The sequence below is a fragment of the Hemicordylus capensis genome, chromosome 1 (genome assembly GCF_027244095.1).
Source record: "Hemicordylus capensis ecotype Gifberg chromosome 1, rHemCap1.1.pri, whole genome shotgun sequence".
NCBI lineage: Eukaryota > Metazoa > Chordata > Lepidosauria > Squamata > Cordylidae > Hemicordylus > Hemicordylus capensis.
Window position 1 is genome coordinate 31,736,240 of NC_069657.1, and position 23,507 is coordinate 31,759,746.

The 23,507-nt window shown below is 45.1% G+C and overlaps 1 pseudogene; it reads left to right on the forward strand.

Moving 5' to 3' along the window:
* The first annotated feature begins 1,191 nt into the window (after positions 1–1,191).
* LOC128339487 (alpha-1-antitrypsin-like) lies at positions 1,192–10,400 on the forward strand (annotated as a pseudogene).
* The last annotated feature ends 13,107 nt before the right edge of the window (positions 10,401–23,507 follow it).

The following is a 23,507-nucleotide window of genomic DNA, read 5'->3' on the forward strand; positions in this document are numbered from 1 at the left end:
ATACACCAGCTCTCTGCTCTCCGGAAAAACAGAGGGCCGGGGTAGATCAGTCCTCTGAGGTGGGCAGACATACAAAGTCCAGAGCAGAGGAGTGGGGGTGGTTTACCCACCAATCCCAGTTAGTAGACCAGCTATGGAAAAAGCTTTTCCCTGGAAAAAATGGGCTCCCAAATGGCTGTTAAATCATTCAAATCATTTCAAGTGATTAGAGGTTGATTGATCGATGCAGCTGTTTTCGACAAATCAATTTGAGTTTTTGTGATTCGATTCGAGCTCAAATAGAATTAAAAAAAATTAATTCATGCATACCCCTGTTGTGCAGGCCAGGAAGCTGGAGAAACAATCAGCAGCAGTGATAGCAAAAAGTGGTGCAGCTATTGGGCCCAGTGAGGCAATGAAATGAGGTTGCTGAAACACTCACAAGCTTTGCAGGCTCACATGCTTAGCTTGTTCCCTTATACGCACAATGAAATATGATGTAGAGTTAACTAAAGGTTTATTCAGCAACAGTTCCATTTTCTCCTTCTGCTTTCCCTCCCTTTTTTCTCTCTGACGCCTCCCTCATACACGATATAGGATCCCCTTTTGGACAAATGTCCAAACTGCAAAATATTACTGAATAGAATGCAACACCTCCCAGCACCATTCTTCTGTAGGTTTCTTCCTTCATAATTTTATTGTGGGCCCTTCCCTTCTCCCCTAATTGGAGTCAGACCCACCCATATACAATCCTTCATTATGCCCCTGAGCTGTATCCAAACTTACTTATAAGTATTATTATTACAGAAATATAGGCTGCAAAACATAACTAAGCAAGTCTTTTTAAAATGTAGCTATGTTGCCCAAATATTGAAGAATTAGGCTCTGCCTTCCAATGTCCTATATTTTCATATAGATGTGTGCCCAAGCAGAAGCTAAGTTCATTTCTGTGTCTCTCTCATCATAGATAAGATTGACAGACGTTTCATTTCTTGTCCTTGTATGCTAAATGCACATGACCTGAATCACCTGGGATTAGAAGAAATGTCTCCTGAATAACCAGGGGTAATTTATTCTTCAGTCTTGCAGTGGGAGCACAAAATAAAGATTGCATTTCATTCGAACAGGGAGGATGGACCTATTTGGCCATGTTGGTTTAAAATGGAAAGATACTGTGATTCTTTCATTACAGGTTGGCTCCAAAAGACCACAATGGCTAATGTTCACCTGTTTCTGCTGCTTGCTAGGCTCTGTGCTTTAGCCTATGCTCATCATGTTCCTGACCACCACGAGGATGATGAACACCAACATGATCTTCACACTGAGCCTTGTCAAAAGATAGCTGCAGGCAATGCTGATTTTGCCTTTAGATTCTACCACCAGGTTGCTTCAGATCAGCCTGCTGGCAAGAACATTTTATTTTCTCCCCTGAGCATGTCTACCGCCTTTGCCATGCTGATGCTGGGGGCTAAGTCTGACACACTGAATCAGCTTCTTTCAGGTCTTGGTTTTAACCAGACAGAGCTCAGCGAGCAAGAAATACATGAAGGTTTTTTCCATTTCCTCCAGAAGCTAAACCGCCCTGATGCTGAAATCGAGTTCATTATTGGGAACGCCCTTTTCACAAACAATGAATGGTGACTGCTAGAGAAGTTCTTGAATGACACCAAACATTACTATCAGGCAGAAGTTCTTCCTACGGACTTCAAGAATCTGACAGAAGCTGAGGGCAAGATCAATGAGTACATTGAGAAGAAAACCCATGGAAAATTGGTGGATGTTGTCAAGGGTCTTGATCCAGAAGTTGTAATGGTCCTTGTAAACTACATCTTCTTGAAAGGTAAAGCAGATCATCCCCCCCCCACACACACACACTTAAATATACTAGGAGATGTCAAAGCACTAACTCCTCAGCACAGAAACCATTTATATTTGCAAAGACTTGCTAACAAGGACTCAAAAGCCATGTAGGGGTTTTTCAAATATTTGCAAGTTATGTTAATGAAAGTGTATCTGGCAACTTTATTTTTAAAACCTGCCATCTTCAGAAGCAATAAACCCCACCATTACATGGAGGCAGAAGGAAGTCCGACTGCCCCAGATTTTGAAATGATGGTTGTGTTTATACCAAGATCCATTGTTTCAAGGTTCAGGACTATCTGGCAGCCTGCTATCTAATGGCAAGCCGGATTCTTCTGCTACCAATTACCCTTCCTCAGGAGAGTAAATGGTTAATCTGTATTTAAATATGATGGCTAACCAGGATAAGATTCTGGTTATCTATCCTAGTTAAAAGCAGATTAATCACAGCAGTTTGACCAGGATAGCCTGGAAATTCTGCGTTCTCACAATCAGCTCTGCAGGGCTCAGCAATCCTGGTTAACTCTTCAGACAGGATTGCTGTGATTGTGAACTTCTGGATCAATTAAAAAAAACACACCCTCTTTTTGTTTATTATTTCTTTTTCTATGTAAACTGCTTTGGGGACTTCTGTTAAAGAGCGTTATATAGATAGCAGCAGCAGCAGCAGCAGTAGTTGTCGTTGTCATCATAGTCACAGTAGTGATTGTGTAAATGCAGCCTTTCATGAAGGAGGCGTACTGAGAGTGCAAGGAGGGTGTCTGTGACTCATTTCCAAGAACCAGTCCAGATAAAGAGCCCTTTCTCACAATCAGTAAGGAGGGCTTGAGGGCGGGCGACGATGATGAAGAGTTCTTAAATTTACCTTCTCCACAGATGACTGCTCCTCTATTGCTGGGCATGCTCCACACATGCCCAGACAATCCTCTGCTGGCCCAGGCAGTGCAGAGAGTCGGAGGCCAGGACACATCATGAGGCTCTTCACGCGATTAGTGTGAAGAGGGGCCTCTGGGGGTTTGCGGGGAGAGCGGGATTAGCCCTCCCTCCCCGCAGATGAGCAGACAGTCTGCTCTGGGCGGCCGCAGCAGCAGCCCACATGACTCCCAGCTCCGTCGTGGAGCCAGCGGGGGCTGGGGAATTTGGGGGCTGTGCACCCCCCTGAAGCTCCAGCATACCCTGCTCAAGCCTCCCGGTCAGGGGTCTACTTGTGAGTAGCCGCAGCGCAGAGCCGCACCACGGCTACTCACAATTTTAAAAATTGGGTTTGCGGAGCACTCACTCCACAAACCCGGTTTAAGGGGCGGGCTACCTAAGCAGGCTAGCCGCTTGTAAGCCACTGGGCCCGCCTGCGAGCCCAGTGGTTTACACGAGCAGCAAAAATCGGGCTAGGCTCTCCTAGCCCGATTTTTGCTGCTCGTGGGAATAACCTCCATGTCTTGCAAGTAAGTGGTGTATTGTGGGGATCTATGCTGGCCTTTGGCCGAAATAAACAATACAAATACATTGTGGGGATCCCTTAACCCCATTTAAGAGGCTGCCTCTGCAGGTGGGTTCACATGTGGCTGCCTTAGCCTGGCCTTGACTGCATTTGTGAACAGCCTCAAGCTTTTTAATAACTCCAAAATGAGTTGAAATTCAGCAGTGAGGTGCATTTTCATGTAATCCCCCAATGTATTTTAAATTATGAAAAGAAGGGAGGAATGGGAAAAGTCTGAACTTGTGCTGCACTATAGAGTAACTTTTTTCCCTCCTAAAAATTACAGAACAAGGAGCAATGGCCATCATTTGTCGCAAAATGAGTGTGGCTGCAATGAAAGTACTCTGAGATGAGTTAAAATTTCAAAAAAAAAAAAAAAGGAAGAGAGAAAGAGAGAGAGAGAAAGAGAGAAAGAAAGAAAGAAAATGGAGCAATGAAACAAAAATAATTGCTTATCCCAGATGTAGATACATTGGGGCTATTCTGACGATCAGCAAAAATCGGGCTAGCGGGTCTGACCCACTCTACCCGCAGACAGTCACTAGCCTGTTGCTAGGCTGGTGGATCACCCGCGCAGATGAACGGTGGTTTCACTCGGGCACTCCTCCGCCTGTCCGCAGCTCATCTGGCAGCACCGGGGGTGGGGTGAAGAGAAGCACTGCTGCGTGGTGCATTCCTGAGATTCCCCCTCCCCTCTCCCCTCCCCCCTAGTGTGTCTGCTGCAGCTGCAAGCAGACGCAGCAGACGCATGACCAGAAAAAAAATGGGGTTAAAACGGAGCTCTCACTCTTTTAACCTTGTTTAAGGGGGAGGGCATTTAGGTGGTCTTGCCACCAGGAGCTGCAGGGCTCTCGTTGCTGCACACAAGCAGCAGAAACCCTTAGACCAGTTTCTGCTGCTCGTTTGAATTGCCTCAATGTCTTTTGTCACTGGAATTAACAAGAAAAACCCCCAAACAAAATGTAAATCACCAGGCCTGGAAACTGATTTGCTGACTGTTATATTGAAGCATCTGTAGAAAACAAAAGGTGACAAGATATCGATACTAGCAGTTTATATCAATGCTCTTGCCTTGAAATCCATTCTGAAGAATGAAGATTAATTGGTTAGATCCAAAGACTTCTGTTTGTGGAAGAAGTACCATTTGCACATGGGGAGAGGATTCACCGCTCCTCAGGAGCATGTTTTTAATGGGTGCAGGAACTGCAGAGAAAGGGGAGAACTGGAGAAAATCACCCCTTCCCTTTGTGCAGATGAAAGTACGTGTTCTAGCATACAACACAAAGTATTTAAAATGTATCTTTCAAAGCTGAGTTTAAAAAGCTAAAACTGAAATCATTCACAACTCCAAAAGCTCATATTAAATTTCTCATATGTTATTGATTTCAGGATATATATGACATGTCTTTCAATGCATGGATCTTCTTGAATTGCATAACCACAACTCTCTTGCCTTCCTTTTCATAAGCCTACTGGGAAAAAATTTTCAGTCCTCTGGCCACTCGAGAAGATAATTTCTTTGTGGATGAAGGAACAACAGTGAAAGTGGATATGATGAAGAAAAACAGCTATTTTAAGAGTTACTCTGACAAGAATCTGTCCTGTCAGGTGGTGCAGCTCCTGTACAAAGGCAATGCTTCAGTATTGTTCATTCTGCCCAAACAAGGGGAAATGAAAAAGGTGGAAGAAGCATTGGGAACAGCTGTTGTGTCAAATTGGTTGAATTCACTGAGATCAGGGTAAGCCACTGTGCTGTACTGGATAGAGCATTGTCTCCATATCCTACATGAATATTTTTTATTTCACTATTTCTACTCAGGCATTCTTGTGACTGCATATAATTTACCTAGGGGTTTTTTTTTTTTTTTAAAAATTGATTAACCACAACACACACACAAAAATCATTTATTAAAAAACAATGATATCCCTTTTTACAAACATATAAACTCCAGTTTCTACTTAATTACACAATAACTTGATTTGACAATCTTTCCAGATATTAACATGGTTGGAAGGTGGAGAGTGAGTGAAATTTTCCTGATTTGTATATAAGATAAAATCAGACTATGTGGTTGAAAAACCCGTTGGAATTAGTTTGACCTGATTGAAGATGAATAAAGTGGGTCAGTTCTTCTGATATAGCAATCTGCCACATTTGCTGATACCAAGTGGAAAGCATCATGTTTTTGTTTTTCCAGTGCCGTGCAATGTTATGATACCAAAAGACCGCACCCCTCATAACAACACACAATATAGCCTTGCCTCCAGCAATGACCATGAAAGCAGCATTTGTTTCAAGAGATCATTGCTATACTTGTGGATGGCAACTGATATGGGACTGTGTTATGTTGCTGTGGAGTGGTTGGGACTTTTTATCAAGCCAAATTGCAAATTTCTGTACATTGTGGCTTGTGTTCTGTGTTCTCTCAGAGCAGCAGATCCCCAGCCTCTGTTTCTTCTTTCATAGGAGAATAGATCTGTTCATCCCAAGGTTTTCAGTATCTAGTATATATGATGTCAAAGATCTGTTTCAAAACCTGGGAGTTACTGAAGTATTCACAGAAGAAGCAGACCTATCTGGAATTACTGCGGAGCACAAGCTGAAAGTTTCCAAGGTATGCTTTTCAAAAATCAGCTTGAGCTACAGACTCTGAGTCCATTTTCACAACTAGCCCTAACTGTGCTAGCCCTGTCCTACCCAGGTAGGGCTTGTTGTCCGGGGCCCCAGGATCACACGTAGTCCTGCTGCTCCAACTCTTGATAGCCCTGTTTGGCTACCCTGGTTTAAAGCGAGGTAGGAAGACAAGCATGAGCCTCCTCTCTCATTTGTTGGTCATCTGGGGCACTGTGCTGTCGGCAGCTGCTCCTGATCTGCCAGCAGCCACATTTATGATAGAGCCGGGGGAAGGAGTGGCCAGGCACCTCAGAGCTTTGCCAGTGCATTGTGCTGCTGCTCTGAAATGGTTCCATGCATGTCCCTAGGGCTAGGTTGCTCATGTGGAATGATGGGATCGGCGCAGATCCCAGCTCTCCCATCCAACCTAATTCCACTTCATAGAGTGACTTTTAGCCGAGGTGAAGGGAGTGAGTGCTCCCCTAACCTGGCAGCCGGGATTGTGTGTTTCCTTGGGTTGCACACATAAGAACATAGTCACATAAGAACAGCCCTGCTGGTTCAGGCCCAAGGCCTATCTAGTCCAGTATCCTGTCTCACACAATGGCCCACCAGATGCCTCCGTGAAGCCCACAGGCCAGAGGTGAGGGCATGCCCTCTCTCTTGCTGTTGCTCCCCTACAATGGTATTCAGAGGCATCTTGCTTCTGAGGCTGGAGGTGGCCTATAGTCACCAACTAGTATCCTGAGAAGACATAGAGACTGGTGCCTAGAGTGCCCATCTGATGGGGGGATCCTCCAAGGTCCTGCATTCATCGCACTGTGACTTGGGGCATATTTAGAGGTCAGGAAAACAAATCCCTCTGTTGATTTGTGGTGCCAGGAGTAGCACATCTAGTGATTGACACTGCTCCCAATGGTGCGGATCATGTGGGCATGTTGCCCGCACAATAAGGCACAAACATCAATCATCTGGGGGAAGGTAGGTTGAACCTTGCCTCCCTGCCCCACCCACCTTCGCCACCCCATTATTGTTAATGTGAATGGCATCATCATCATTTTTATTAGCTTGTAGTGGAATAAAATACTCCAGGTTTTTGAAAGTAGCTCTACAAATTGCTAGAATGAAAATTAAGTATTCCCCCTCCTCCATCCCCCAAAGTACATCTTTTTTATCTCTTAAAAAAGACTTTCTCAAAAATATATCTTAAAAAAATCTCAGTAAGGCTTTGCAAATCAGATCACAGGAAACTCCTTTTAAATGCTCCCTCTTAAAACCCAGAGATGCTTGCTTAACTTTAAATCTTAAGGAATTGGGTTAATTCCTTGTATGCCATTCTGCTGTCCTGTTTGAAATCAGATTGGTGGATAATAGACCTAAATGGATAGCAAATTTATGGCTTTTTCTTCTGTTTGACACACATTATAGTCAGATATGCTTTCTGCATAAACGTAGTTCATAGAAGGGATCAAACTGGGCTGCTTCCTGCTGTGATAGCTGTTAAAAAGCTTGGTTGAATATGTTTCTGAGTTTACATGCTTAAGATTGGAGCTGGGTGACTCTGGGCCACTCACGTCTCTCTCAGCCTAACCTACTTCACAGGGTTGTTGTGAGGAGAAACTTAAGTATGTAGTACACCACTCTGGGCTCCTTGGAGGAAAAGCGGGATATAAATGTAATAAATAAAAAAATAAAAAAAAAATGTTACAGACATATATACATATATTTTATTATGACACATATTTTGTTCTTCCTCCAAAGTGTTCAGAGTTGTGTACATGTTCTTGCTTCACAACCATCCTGTGAGGCAGGTCTGGAGGAGAGCAAGTATATCTCGCCACAGTGAGCTTAATGACCAAATGGGAAAGAATTTGAATGCAAGTCTCCAAATGCTAGTCTTGACACACGAACCACTACACCACACCAGTTCTCAATTGTGTGGGTATTGATTGCAGGAGAAATCTTATGCAAGAGAAAAAGAAGACCAGAGGAGAGCTGGTCTTGAGGTAGCAAGCATGACTTGTCCCCTTAGCTAAGCAGGATCTGCCCTGGCTGCATATGAAAGGGAGACTAGAAGTGTGAGCACTGCAAGATATTCCCCTCAGGGGATGAAGCTGCTCTGAGAAGAGCAGAAGGTTTCAAGTTCCCTCCCTGGCAGCATCTCCAAGATAGGGCTAAGAGAGATTCCTGCCTGCAACCTTGGAGAAGCTGCCAGTCTGTGAAGACAATACTGATCTAGATGGACCAATGGTCTGACTCAGTATGTGGCAGCTTCCAATATTCCTAAGCTCTCCTCTTTGGCAGCAAATGGCTCTCTTCATTTCAAACCACATCCCTTTGGGTTTTGGCCAGAGGCCCCTTTGAGAGAGAGTTGGGCTCAAAAAGGGGCTTCCCTTTTTTGCAATTTGGAAAATGCCTCTCCCAGCAAAAGCAATAGCGGCCAGTGAGGGCTGCTCCAAGTGGAAGACTACAACTTTACACAGCAGTGAACTTAGCCACTGGTAGTACCGGATATGCTCTACACTGTGGTGGTAGCCAACTCAGTAACCCTTGGGGAAGCTGGCCCACACCCACTTGGCCTCCATGCATGTGCAGAGGCCATTTGAGGGGTTAGCACAGTGGATACACACCATACTAATCCCTCAGATTGATAGAAGATGAGAGCTCCAGAAGGCACTGACTCTTTGCACCAGCAACCTGACTATTGACTACTGGCATTAGGGAACAGAGATAGGAAGTTAGGGGATCCTTTCTGTCCACTCTCTGTCTCTGTTCAATTTCCCCATTGTTAGACTGATAGTCTCTGGTTTCGTTCTCTCATCGAGAGAGACATCTGTTCTCTCCCTTCTTCCCCCACACCTCATGTAGTTAGCAGGCATAGCAGTGCTCAAGAATACCTTGTGAGCACTGTTAGGCTTATGTAGGCTCTCTCGGTCAAGTATATATTTCCCAAATAAATCTTTTCACTTTGACTTTTAATTACGTGTTTCCAGATACCCTTAGCTTTGCTCCTCTCATCTGTGTTGAAGTCACAGGGACAGCTAAATAAACTCTCCTTCCAATACAAATGGGCTCTATACGTATGCGTGGAGGCCAACTGAGGTCAACCGCCGCAACAGCATAGAGCCTATTGCATACCAGTGGTGGCTAAGTTTGCTGCCATTTAAGTCAGTGGCCACTACTGCATGCAAGTGTGCATGGAACATGAACCGGAGCACAGATACAGAACTTGCACTTTCTTGGCTTCATGTGCTCTAGACTAGTCAGGATGCTGGCCCCTTTGTCCTTAAGAAAGGGAAGAAATAACTGGCCATAGGGAATGCTACAAACAGGCACCAGCCAAAATCTAAGCTGAAAACGCTGCAAAGTTCTTAGCACTGTTTTCTTAGAGTTGAAGATACCTGCCTGTGAGCCCTCACTGCTGCTGCTTACCCACATCACCATTTTATAAGTGAACTTGGTCTTGAGAGTGAACTTACTGATGAAGTGCAGGCGCGGCTCGTGAATGCATCTCCGGGAGGGGGGGGGTGACTTCTTTAACTGTAAACAGAGCTGGTGCTCCATGCCACCCAGCAGCCCCCATGGCAGGGAATCGCCTCCACCACTCACCTGACTCCAATGGAGGTGAGCCCCCGCCAGCGGTCAGGTGAGTGGCAGAGGTGATTCCCCACTGTGGGGGCTGCTGGGTGGCATGGAGCACCGGCTCTGTTTACAGTTAAAGAAGCCGCCCGCCGCCCAGCCGAAGGTGAGTTCACGAGCCGTTCCTGATGAAGTGGGTAGGGACTGGGGGCTTGGGGGCTTTCAACATCTCCCTTTTGAATGTACAAATAACAATGTGTTTTGAGTATTGAAAAGGACCACTCAAAAGGTCCAAATGGTGTTTGCCACCCCTGCCACCTTGCCTCAACATCACATATCACAAAGGATCAGTTGTATACATTCAGATCCATGAAAAATTTCAACCAGCTGTTTAAAATGGTCATGAGAGTTGGAACTAAACAAAGCCCACACAGATTGCATAGGAAAGGATAAGGGAAACTCCCCCAAGTCCTCCAGGCTAAATGGTGAAGGAATATGACATGTGCACAAACACGCCTCGCCCCCCACCCTCAGATCGCTTGGAAGAGGCAAATCAGTGGATCATGGGAGAGAGAAAAAATTACAACATTACTAGCATCTCCTAAGGAAGAAAAGAAATGTCTTTGCTTGGAAGGACTAAAACAAGCCAATCTTACAAAATCTGACTCTCTGTGCAGCCCTAATCCTTGCTTCATTTCTTTGCAGGCTATTCACCAAGCTCTTCTGAAAGTCGGTGAGTACAGCACGGAAGCTGTGGCTACCACTATCGTTGAAATCACTACTGTTACTACATCCCCTACAATTAAATTCAACCGGCCTTTCCTTTTCATTACCATCACTGAAAATACAATATTATTCATGGGGAAAGTTGCAAACCCTGTAGAAAATTAATCACGCAGACAGTATTCTTCTTGCAGCACTGATAACATAATCCTCTTTTAATGTACAGTGTGCATGGAAATGTCTTTAGACCCCAGTTAATTTAGGAAGTGCCTGCCCGGCTACATGCGCATTTCTGATTTTCCCTTTAGTAGAAAAACACACGTGTATCATGAGAAATCATCTGTTATTGTTAGAAAATATTTTTTATTACCTATGGTTGCTGGTAGTGGTCCAGATATATCACTGTGGATCAATTCCAGGGGTTTTTCAGTCTTCTTTTCACTCTGCTTTGGATATGGCTTGTTTACTGCTTTGAACTCAAGACAAGAAACACAGTTAATTACAATGTCACATGGTACAAAATCAATGCCATTAGCTAATCCCTGTTCCTTCATGTTCTGGATTGATTCAAAACTTCTGTGTCCTAGCCGTCTATGCCACAGTTGCGAGCAGTTTTCATGCAGGCATGACTTGGCAGGGTTCACTTCATTAGGCTTGTATGCCTCAGGTCTTTCTCTGTTTGTAGAGTGCTCTTCCACACAATAAAGACCTTGAGATTCAGAGCCTACAAGGCAAATTTCTCCATTCTGGGTAACAACACATTGTCCATTTTTAATATACAGTTCACAGCCTTGTCTTTCTAGCTTGGATATAGAAATCAAGGAGCTTGAGAAGTCAGGGATATACAAAACATCTTTAAGAAAAAATGGCTTAACAGATCCATCCAGCAATTTGCAATACAAAATTCCTTCGCCTTTCTTCTTGGCTTTAATTGTAGTATTATTGCCCAAATAAACAGTCTCTTCAGGAATATCAAACAGTTCAGCCTTTGTCTGATTCTTGGGACAGTTCGCCACCCTGTGGCCAAATTCATACTTGCCAATTCACTCTCATAGCGTGAGTTCAAAATCTTTCTCCTGCTTGTTTCAAAGGATAACGTCTCCACAGCCTTTTCAAAGCTTAGATTGGTGTGGGTTTCCAATTGGCCGATTATACTGCTATAGCTGGGAGGCATGCTCAGGAACAGAGCTTCCAGCCTCTGACTGTCTGAAAATTCCTCCCCTGCCTCTTTAAATTGAAAAAAGAAATCTTCCAAAATTCTTACAAAAGTAGAAAAACAGTCCCCCTCTTTATACTGAAGATCCTGCATTTTCTTTCATAAATTAAAGGTGTATGCCCACCCTTTTTTCATATGCAAGGTATCTAGCTTGCTTAGCATTTCCTTTGAGGTTCCAAGATCACAAATAGCAAAAAGAAGATTTTTACTCACAGAAGCTGTAATCAAAGCTGTAGCTTTCGCATCCTTGACCAGCCAATTTTGTTTCAAAGTTTTCTCAGCATTTGTGGATCCATCTGGCAGGGGGGTCTCCTCAATAACTTGGTGGAGTCCTTCTGCTTTCAGTGCAATCCTCAGTCTGGTTTTCCATTCCAAATAGTTGTCTGCATTCAGGATAGTCAGCCTGAGTTTTCCCTCTAGGTAAGTAGCCATTCTCACTGGCTCCAAAAGGCAGTTGCCGTAGATTAGCAATTCAAAGTGTCCACGCTAGATCTCAATGGATCTCCTGGAACAAACCTAACTCTCTAGTTGCAGCACACGCAGCTCAAAATACTGGGCTCCCATAACCTGTTGGAAATTCTCTGTGGTGAGAGAATTCCTTTCTCATTATAGCAGAGTGCACAGAGGCACAACACACAGCGGATTTAGTTAGGCATGCGTATGTGCTGAGAGTAAAGTAACTTGGAGCCAATTCATAGTTTCAAATCAATATAAAAGGCATTTATTAAGCAACTCCATTCTAGACAGGAAAGTGAGGATTTAGGATCTCTAATCTAACTATCTAACTGGATGCAGATGGATTCTGCATCCTCTCTGCACATATGGTGCAGGGAGAGAAGCTTGCCATGTTGCAAGGTAGGCGGGCAAGTAGGAAGAGAGAGAAGGAGGAAGGAAGTCCCTGAGATTAGCAATCTACACATCAAAGGGATAGCATCAGAGCAGTGGAGAAGTGATGACAAATGTCTTGACCCTCTAGCCCTCTGACTTACTAGTCCGTCCTCCACTGTCTGAGACAAGAGACAGCACAAAGTCCTTTAACTTCCAACACTGTGCACCTCCCCCTTGGCCTCCTTAGGCCTCCTCCTGCTGTGTCCTGGTTCCCAGGCCAAAGCTTCAGCCTGCCGCAGGATGTGGAGGATTGTTGCGGCTGCACTCCTGCTGGTTGGCATTTCTTTCTCCACCTCTTGCTGCTGGTCATCCTTCCCTGCTTCCTCAGAATGTTGTACTGCCCCATCCTCAGAGGTAAGGGTGGCTAACTCGGCCAGAAAGTGCCTTTGATATATATTTCCCAACATAGAAAACATAAATGTGATAGTCCCCTGTTGCTGCCCTGAGCCTCTAGAGTGTGCTACCTGCTGAAATAAGAGCCTCTGAGAACTTTTAAAAAGTATTTAATGGCATGTTTCAAATTTTGTTTTTATTTGTTTTATGTTGTTGTAAACTTCCCAAAGACATAAGTATGGGATGGTGTACAAATATATAAAATAATTACATCATACCCTGCCGTTTCTTTCTCCAGTACAAAATTCCTAATCTAAAGTATGTGCAACCATCAACATTAAAATATGTGTTGATTCTATGTTCATGCGTACTTTTGTGTGTGTGTGGGAAAAAGAACATTTAATTCAGTGGAATATTTTACATGTTAAAGTTGTGCCCTCAAGTCAGTGTCGACTCCTGGTGACCACAAAGCCATGTGGTTTCCTTTGGTAGAAAACAGGAGGTGTTTACCATTGCCTCCTCTCACACAGTGTGAAATGATGCCTTTCAGCACCTTCCTATATCGCTGCTGCTCGATATAGGTGTTCCCCATATTCTAGGAAACATACCAGCAGGGATTCAAACCAGCAACACCTTGCTCGCTAGGCTGCACCCTTAGGTGGCTTGTATTTTACATGTAGTATATATATAGGACCGGGTCTCACGATAAGTGAGAATCATTTTTTCCTGGTAAGCGGGAAGGAAGCCCTGGGCAGCCAGATCGGCTGCCCACACGATGTCTGGCTCCAAGACAGAGCCGGCGGGGGCTGGGGAGCTCGGGGGCCGCAGCCCCAGTATGCCCTGTGCGAGTGCGCAGGGCATACTGGGGAGACCCCCGAGCCAGGAGGCTGCTTTTAAGACTCCCAGCTGGGGGTCTACTCACAAGTAGCCATGGCGCGGAGCCACACCACGGCTACTCACGAGCAGATAGCCCAGGTTTGTGGAGCACTTACTCTGCAAACCCGGGCTAAGGGGCGGGCTACAGGAGCAGGATAGCCGCTCCAGAACCACCAGGCTCGGCTGCGAGCCCGGTGGTTCTGATGATCACAAAAATCAGGCTAGGATTTTCCTAGCCCAATTTTTGTGATCGTAAGAATAGCCCCACATTCTACCAAACATCCATACTTTGATTCAAAAGGTGGTCCTCTAAACTGGAATATTTTGAAATTCCTGGGGTCACTTATTATACATTTGGGGTGTGCATGGAACTGGTTTGAGCGATTTGGTCCAAATTCAGACCGAATTCGGACCAGACAGTGGTCCTCCAAGTGGTTAGGTTGAACTATCCAGCAAGTTCAGTCCATCTGACCAAACTGGCTCGAACTGGTTTGCCAGTTAGAGCACCTGTAAAAAAGGAATCCAATGAGGATTCTGCTTTGCTTCCACAGGTAATAAAAGGTGGTGGGGGGAGTGATGCAAGAGAGACAAGCTTTAAAAATGAAAGAAAAGGCACTTACCAGCAGACCTGCTCGGGACTCCTCTTACTCTCTCAGCCGTAGCAGCAGGTAAATGGCATCCGAGCATGCCACCACTGGGAGGGTGGGGGGAGTTCTGCACAGGCCTGTCAGTAAGCTCCTTCTCTTTCCATTTTTAAGGCACCTCTCTTGCTATTCCCCCGCCATCTTGTATTATCTCCATTTATTAGCCTTGGATAGCTTCAATACACTCAGCTGTTCTAGCATCTGCTGTGACACATGGGTGACATACATGAGACCAGAGCTTTTTTGTGTGTGTGGTGGTACTATTTTTGTGGTGGTACTGTGATGTTGCCATGTGAGAAAAGAAAATCCGGAGCTGCAAAGACAGAATTACAATGGGAATGTTGAATTTAAGAAGCATGAATATGGGGACGCTCAACACAGTGAAAGATGAAATGAATCGACTACAGATTGACATCTTGGGCATCATCGAATTAAAATGGACTGGAATTCGACACTTTCAGTCAGAAAATCATACTGTTTACTACTCAGGACACAAGAAACAAGAAAGGAATGGTGTTGCTTTCATAGTCAGGAAGGATATAATGATGGCGGTACTTGGGTACAATGCGGTCAGTGACCAACTAATATCAATTAGATTTCTCTGATAACCCTTTAACATGACAGTTTTTCAAGTCTATGCCACAACTGATGCAGAAGAAGAGGAAGTTGATGAGTTTTATGTTCAAGTTCAGTCTGAAATTGACAGAACATGCAAGCAAGATGTGCTGTGATGGTTGGAGACTGGAATGCCATAGTTGGAAATGGTAAGGAGGAAAACACAGTCAGATTGTATGGCCTAGGAAACAGAAATGAAGCAGAAGAATGACTTATTCATTTCTGCCAATCCAACTATCTCTTCATTGCTATCATTTATTTATTTATTTAGTCACTTAGATTTATATGTCGCCCTACTCCCATAGGACTCAGGGCAGCTTACAAGCAAATGTACACAACACAATTTCATTTAAAAAAATCTTACTTAGCCTCATAAACCACAACCCAATACAATACTCATTCCACATGACATAATAACCATGGATTACAAGATCACTCTACAACCAGCTATCTCAGCGACTGAGCACCCGGTGGAACATTTCAGTCTTACATACCTTACGAAAGGCCAACAGATAATGGAGAGCTCTGATATTATCTGGGAGACCATTCCATAGAGTCAGGGCCACCAATGAGAAGGCTCTGGCTCTCGTTGATTGCAATTTAATATCCCTAGGGCCTGGGATCACCAAGATCAACATATTCTTCAAACAATCAAAGTGGTGCCTATACATATGGACATCACCAAATAGAGTATACAGAAATCAAATTGATTACATTCTTGGTGCAAGGAGGTGGAAGACCTCAGTTATAACAGCAAAGATGTGGCCGGGGGCTGATTATGGAACAAATCATGAACTGTTCATTAGGGATGTGTGAATCTATTCAGGTGCAAATCTATTCGTACCTGAATCTAGCTGATTCAAGTGATCTGCAGACAGAACAAATCACCCCTGTGGGCCATTGGCTACATTCAGGTCAAAATCAAATCACACCAGATTCAATTTGAATAGATTCAAGATTCGGATTCCTCTATTAATTCCTCCAGATTCCCAGATTCCATTATTTTTAAAAAAGCTAAGCTCTATCCCTTGTAAAAGTGGAGTTATGGAGCAAAATGTGTGGTTGCTATTTTTCAAGTGTTTGGATTCTTTGGTGTATTATAACTTTTCCTCAATGAATCCCTCTGAAGATTCATTAAACACCTTTATCTCTTATATTCATTTTGACTATCTTTGGACAGTGCTAACTGTCATCTGCCATGTACCAACTACATTCCTCTCCCACCTGCAAGGCGGTGGGATCCTACACAGTTTATGTTCTAGGAATATTTTCAAGTGTTTAGACTCTTTGGTGTCCAATAACCTTTCCTCATAATGAATCCCTATGAGGATTCATTACACACCAAGAGTCTAAACATCTCAAAAATTTCTAAAATATAAACTGAGTACCCAGTGGCTTGCAGATTGGGGGGTAGTTGGCACATGGACTGTCACTAATTCCCATTAATTCCCATTTAACACATCCACCATCTTGGATCAGGGTGGATGACATCAGCACAAATTATGCCATTGATGTGACCCTGTGTGTCACGCACTGCTAGGGATGCGCACAACCCTGGTTTGGCCTGTTTGGTTTGAATTTGAACCAGCTTCAAACTAGGGTGGGAAGGTTTGGTTTTGGTTTTGCTCAAGCCCCTCCCCCAGGTTCAGTTTGAATTTTAGCCCAGTTCGAACCAGTTCTAAAAGGTTCTACATAGGATGTAATGGGGACACAAAACAGCCCATTACTCCCTATGTAGAGCACCTAGGGGCACAAAACTGTGGTGGGTGGTAGGCACCCAGGGGTGCCTACCACCCACCGAAACCCAAAGCAATCAGATACTTCTGTAATATTTAATGAATTTTTGAAGATTTTTTCAACTTTTGCATTTCCCCCATAAAGAATAATGGGGATTTGAGGCAGCCCCATTCCCTCTTTGTGGGGTGTCAGGGCACCCCAAAGTGGGTCTGGTGGTACGGTAGGTTGTACCACAACTCCTCCCAGGCAGCCCCAAGCCGGTGGGGTTCATGGTTTCCCCCCCAGGATTTTTTTTCCAGTTACTGTCCTTTTAACAAGTCTATCTCTATTAAAGTAGTTTACTCATCATAGAGTAGCTTACTCACTTACTCATCAGGGCTGGTGCATGCATGTCTGGTGTGTGTGTGTGTGTGTGTGTGTGTGTGTGTGTGTGAGTTTGCGTGTCAGCAGAAACAACCTGGAGAGGGGAAAGAGAGGGGGGACTCTGAAAAAATTAAGGGGATAGGAACGTTCGGCTCAGAGGAGGGTCAGTGGAGGCCACACGACGTGATGTGGCGGGAGACCACTTACTCATCATGGCTGGTGCATGCGTGTCTGGAGTGTGTGTGTATGTGTGTGTGTCAGCAGAACCAAATGAGAGGGAAAAGAGTGGGGGGCACACTTTATAAAAACAATTCACAAATATATATACAAATCCATCTACACAGTATATAAGTATATATACAAATCCATCTACACAGTAGCTATACAGTAATATTTAAACCACCAACAATCTATTGACACAAACCAGACCCAAAACCTCTACTACTGACAACATCCACCCCCCCAACACACACAACAAAAGAAACCTCCATGCATGCACACACTCACACACACATATGCACACACAATGCTTCTATCTACACAAGCACACATTTACACACATTGAAATATTTACAAATATACATTCTGGCAGTCCTGCTGCCCTCTCCCCACAGGACAACTATGTACAACAACAAGCTACACAACACACATCAAAATATTTACACATCATCTACACAGTGCCATACTGGCACAAACTGCCTAGTGTCAGTATGTGTGCCCACAGCCCCCCTGCTATGGTCAGGTGGAACCAGAGGCTAGTTCAGCATCAGCTTACACCAGTAGGATTGTTTATCCAGTTGCCAAGTCACAGCATTAAAACTGTATCCAGTTGCCAAGACGCCAGCATGTGAAAAAACCCACTCGCTCTGGACGCTAGTTGGCAGGCAGGAGAGGAGGGGTGCAGCAATCACTGCCAGGTCCAGCTAGACTTGGCAGTGGGCTACCCAGAACTGTGCGCAGTCCATCTCGGGGTCTTCCTCCACAGGCTCCTCCAAGTACTGGGCAACACATTGTGCAGCAGTGGTGGGCCTGGTAGGCCGAGCCGCCCGCAAACCAGGCAAGGCTCCAAGGCACGCCCACTTAAATCACTGGGCTGATTTAGCGGGAGGAACTGCCTGTTGCATTGGTGCTGTTGCCTGGGATGCCATGCTGCTGGACTGGGATGAAGAAGGGGTGGGAGCTGAAGGGTCCCCCACACTGCTGCTGGGTTTGTGTCGCGCATGCTCAGAGGGCACACCATCACCACCTTCCTGGTCTCTGCAGGTCCTAGTGACCTCCTTTTCCCTAACTCTATCGACCAGGAGGTCCCTCCACCTGGGCAAGTCATTGGCGCAAACTACATTGCCCTTGATGGTCTGGTAACAGAGACAAGCCAGGACGTACTCCTCCCTGTCACCCAACTCATCAACCAGCCTGTCGACAACCCCTGCCCTCAGCCTTCCAGCCAGAGCACACCCCTCTGGTGTGGTCAGTGAAGTCCGGAGTTCACCCATCAGCTTCTCCAGGAGGAGAGCTGCGGGCAGGGCCTGGCTCAGAGGAGTGGTGTTGCCACTCAAGCTCTTCTTGGCAAACAGGCTCGAGTGCCAACACCATCTCAGAAATGAGCTTCCACTCCACATTGGATAGGTTGCACACGCCCAAGGACTCAATCCTTGCCAGGTCATCGAGGGCCACCTCCTGCTCTAGCAGGCACTGGAACAAGAGGAAGGTGGAGTTCCACCAGGTATCTACATCTGTGGGGATGAGATGTTGTGGAAGCTGATGGACATGATGCCACTCGCAAAGCAGGCACCTGGACTTCTCACTCTGGTGGAAGTGGGCTGCAATCTTGGAGGACTTCTCTACAAGCCCAGCCATGGCATCAACAGCACCTACCATGGGGCGGCCATGTTCCCTGGATGCCTTTGCTTCCTTGAGGCCAAGGGCGTCCCTGACAGTCAGGTGGAACATGTGTGCCATGCAGTGGATGTTCACACACTCCAACACTGACTCTATCACTGCTGTGACATTGGAGCCATTGTCTGTCACAATTAAGCCCTGGGAGAGGTGTGGCAACCTGCCTATCCACTCCTCAGTTTGGCAGCCAAGTATGGTTGCCACCTCCTCCTTGGTGTGCTTGACATCCAAGGTCTCCACATGCATGATGGCCCACCTGTGCTGAAATGTGGTGTGAGACGTGCTGGAACCAGAGGCAGCACTGGGGTCCCTCCCCCGGACCCTACCAGAGGGCGGTCAGGGCCAGAAAAGCAGTGTGCATCCCACTCACACAGTTCCACAGATCAGTGGTGAAATGCCCACTGGTGCTAGGTGATGCTGCACACAGCATGGCTGATGCAAGCTTCCTGCACCACATGTACAGGGAGGGGATCACGTTCCGGCTGGATGTGGTCCTTGAGGGGTAGTTGGGCGCTAGCAGCTGGAGTATCTGACAGAAGCCGGAGCTTTATTTGCAATCAGTCAGCAAGGGGTTCTTTTGGTGACCCCAGAGACCAACCTCGCTGCTGCATTCTGTCCTAACTGCAGTTTCTGAACTGTGTACAAAGGCAGCCCAACATAGAGTGCATTGCAGTAGTCAAGCCTGGATGTTACCAGCATATGCACCACTGTTTTATGGTTGTTTATCTCCAGAAATTGACATAGCTGGTGAATCAGCACTGATAGAAAGCACTCCTGGCCACTTCCTCAACCTAAGAAATCAGGGATAGGTTTGGGTCTGGAAGTACTCCCAGACTATGTACCTGCCCTTTCCGGGGGAGTGCTACTCCATCCAGAACAGGGAGATCTAAACCACTTCCTAAGTCTCGACATCCCACAATGAGTACCTCCATCTTTCTTGGATTCAGCTTCAGTTTGTTCTCATTCATCCAGCCCATTTCTGCCTCCAGGCATGCATTTAGAGAAGTTAGGTCATTTCCTGATGAAGTTGACATGGATATATAGATTTGGGTCAATTCTGCACCAAATCCCCTGATGATCCAAATCCCCTGATGATCACTCTGCACTAAATCCCCTGATTATCTCTCCCAGTGGTTTCATGTAGATGTTAAAAAGCACTGGAGACAGTATGGAGCTTTGCGGGACGCCATACTGGAGCCTATGTTTTGAAAAGCAACAGTTTCCAAGCAACACCATCTGGAACCTACCTGAGAAGTAGGAGCTGTGCCTCCCACTCCCGACCCCTTCGGGCACACCAGAAGGATACCATGGTCGATGGTATCGAACGTCACAGAGAGATCCAAAAAGATCAACAAAGTCACACACACACCCCCGTTAATTCCTAATTGGAGATCATCCAACAGGCCAACTAAGGCCATTTCAACCACATAGCCTGCCTGAAAGCCAGATATTCTGCTTCCAGATATTCTGCTTCCTCCAAAACATCATGGAGCTAAGACGCCACCACCTTGAGACAAAGAGGCATCCTGCCTTCCCTCAGAGAAGCATTAATGATCTTAACAAGGTCCTCTCCAGAAACCTCACTGCTAAATTGTATAAGCCATATTGGGCAAGGATCAAGAGAACAAGTGGTAAGGTGCAGAGTCCCAAGTATCTTGTCCACATCCTCAAGAGTCACAAACTGAAATTGATCCAATTTAGGCACACAAGAGGAGCTGCTGGATACCTCCACAATAGACTCTGTGGTAACTGTAAAGCCTACAGTCATATTACACCCATTTTTTTTTAAAAACCCAGTAAGTTTCTGGGCGAAATACAAAGTGCTGGTTATTACCAATAAAGCTCTAAATGGTTTGGGTCCAAGGTATTTAAGAGAATGCCTTCTTCTTCTTCATCCCCATCACCTGTTAAGATCATCTGGGGAGATCTGGTTGCGGTTGCCACTGGCTTGGTTGGTGGAGACTTGAAACTGGGCCTTTTCGAGAGTTGCCCCATGCCTCTGGAACTCACTTCCTAATGAAATTAGAGTCTCCCCTTCTCTGAATATTTTTACGGAGGGCCTAAAAACATACCTGTTTAGTCAGGCTTTCAGTTTATAGTTTTATAGCTTCAGTTTTAGGGTTTTTATTGTATTTTAAATTGTTTTGATTGTTTTAATGTTTTAATGGTTTTATATTGTCAACTGCCCAGGGACATTTTTGTATGAGGTGGTATATAAAAGTACTTAATTAATTAATTAATTAATTAATTAATTAATGTGGCTAAGCCCCAGGTCATGTTAGTGCTGGGCTGAGACCCTTGCTCAGTTTTTCACTCTGAAATCTGAAGTGGTGTTAAGAAAACAGCCTGTTTGGGGGCTCCCAGCTGCACTCCTGAATATGATTTGGAACCACAGACTTGTAGTTTTCATTATGGCTCACAGGATTGCGGGCACACCATTTGCTTATATGGACTAACTCACGAGGGTAAGTCGCTTAGCAGGCAAACATAGGAAAGGTAACTCCAGGTCAAGCCTAACCCATGACTGAAAGAGGAGTATTCCTCATGCTCTCCTCTCTGTTCAAACACAGATGAGGATGCTGAAGTAGACAAAAGTTAACAAGAAGTTATTCCTCTAAAAAGAGTAGCTGAGAACTCCCCTCTATGTTGGCACAAAAGATTAGCCTTCTAGCTAATCACCTTCCCAGGAAGGAATAGATAACAACAATAAATATTTCTATACTGCTTTTCAACAAAAGTTTCCAAAGCAGTTTACATAGAGAAATAATGAATGAATAAATAAGATGGATCCCTGTCCCCAAAGGGCTCACAATCTAAAAAGAAACATAAGATAGGTACCAGCAACATTCACTGGAGGTACTGTGCTGGTGGTGGATGGGGCCAGTTACTTTCCCCCTGCTAAATAAAGAGAATCACCACATTAAAAAGGTGCATCTTTGCTCAGTTAAGAGCGCTAATTCTGACCCAAGCATTAATGGCTGGCATGAAGTAGACTAAATGTGCTTATTATGGCAAGGACATCAGTTATCTTTCCTCTGAAGGTCCTCTTGACACAAGACAAGTTCTGAGTCCGCCTATTCAAAGTTTTACATACAGGTTGTCTAAACCTTTTCACTTCACTGTGCTCTAGAACACACCCACCTAAGATTGTACAGGACAAAATGTATTCTTTTGTTCATCACGGATGTCACCTTTTCCAGCAAAAAGGTGTGGTCAGCATTTAGCCCCAAGGCAGATTTCTGCCTGTTTCTGTCACAGGGACCACCGAGCAGTGGTGAATCTCTTCTCTGGATTGACCTGCTGTGTGTACGTGAGTCTGGGCATGAGCTATACCATCCGGCTGTGCCTTGGCCCTCGTGCCCATCCCACTTTCAACTTCCAGGTTGGCCCCATCTCCAGGCCTAATCTGTGCAGCATGGTTGGCTGCATCAGGGAACCGGTGTCCTGGGATCAGACCACCTTTAGATTCTTTCTGGCTTGAACCAAGAGTGGTGCACAGGCCCCCTCTCCTCTCTTGCATCCTGTTTTCCTGCTTGTTCCTGGAGAGAGAGGCTGAGCAACATGTATCTGAAACACCATCGGAAAGGATCCAGCTATACTAAAACCTCTGCTCCAAACTCTTTTGCTCCCTCCTTGCTCTCAGGGCTGTCCTTAGAGTGGGGCAACCAGGGCAACTGCCCTGATCCAGGCTCCGCTCTGGGGACACTGCAGTGCAGCCTGCCCTCCTCTCCCCCCAAGTCCCAGCCATTTATCTTTCCCTGCAGCCAATCTTTTGTGTCTGTGTGCAGCTTGAATGACTCCCAGGCAAGCTGGTGGAGTTCCCTCTCTCCCCACCTCTCAGCTGTTCGGTGGGTAGGTGGGGCTTCCAGAGAGGTCTCCATGCAGGCCTCACTTAAGGCTGAAGCTGAGGAAGCAAGGAATCAGGCAGGCAGGCAGTGTCCAGCATCAGAGCTCTCTGCAGACCCAGCCCTGCCCAGCCCAGCCTTAGTGATGGAGCTATGATGTGATTTCCTTTTTGTGGTTATCCCCCCCACTTGAATATTTAGGGATTGGCTTGCCATAGGGCTTTGGTGTTGAGCAGAGATGTAGGTCAGGGTGGGAGGAATATATATATTTAAATTGAAGTGGATTGGACTAATTCTTGGTTTTTAATTTTTATAATTTAAAAAACCAAAAAGTCCTATAAGTGGCTTGTTTCATGGTAGAAAATTACAATAATGTCTGGAACAGAAGCCCCCCCTTAGACCATCATCTGCCATCATAAAAAAGGGTAAAACATCCCCCTTTTTGCCCCAGTCTTTAGATCACCTGTCCTGGAATGACTTGGCATAGGGCTTTGGTATTGAGCAGAGAGGTAGGACAGGGTGAGAGGAATATGTATATTTAAACTGAAGTGGATTGGACAAATGGTTGGGTTTTTAAAAAAAAACATCCAAAAAGTCCTATAAGTGGCTTGTTTCATGGCAGAAAAATTACAAAAACTTCTTGAACAAACTATATATCTATATCTCTATCTATATAATTTTTATATTTATATTTATGAATGCACTATGCTCAAGTTGATTTGCAACCCCGAAGGTCTGAGAACTGTGAAGCATGTGTTGTGCTTTTTATTTTTATTTCTTTAGAAATGCATTATATGTCCAAGCTGGTTGGACGTGTCAAAGAACCTCACTCACACTGTTTACACTGTATGTCATCAATTAG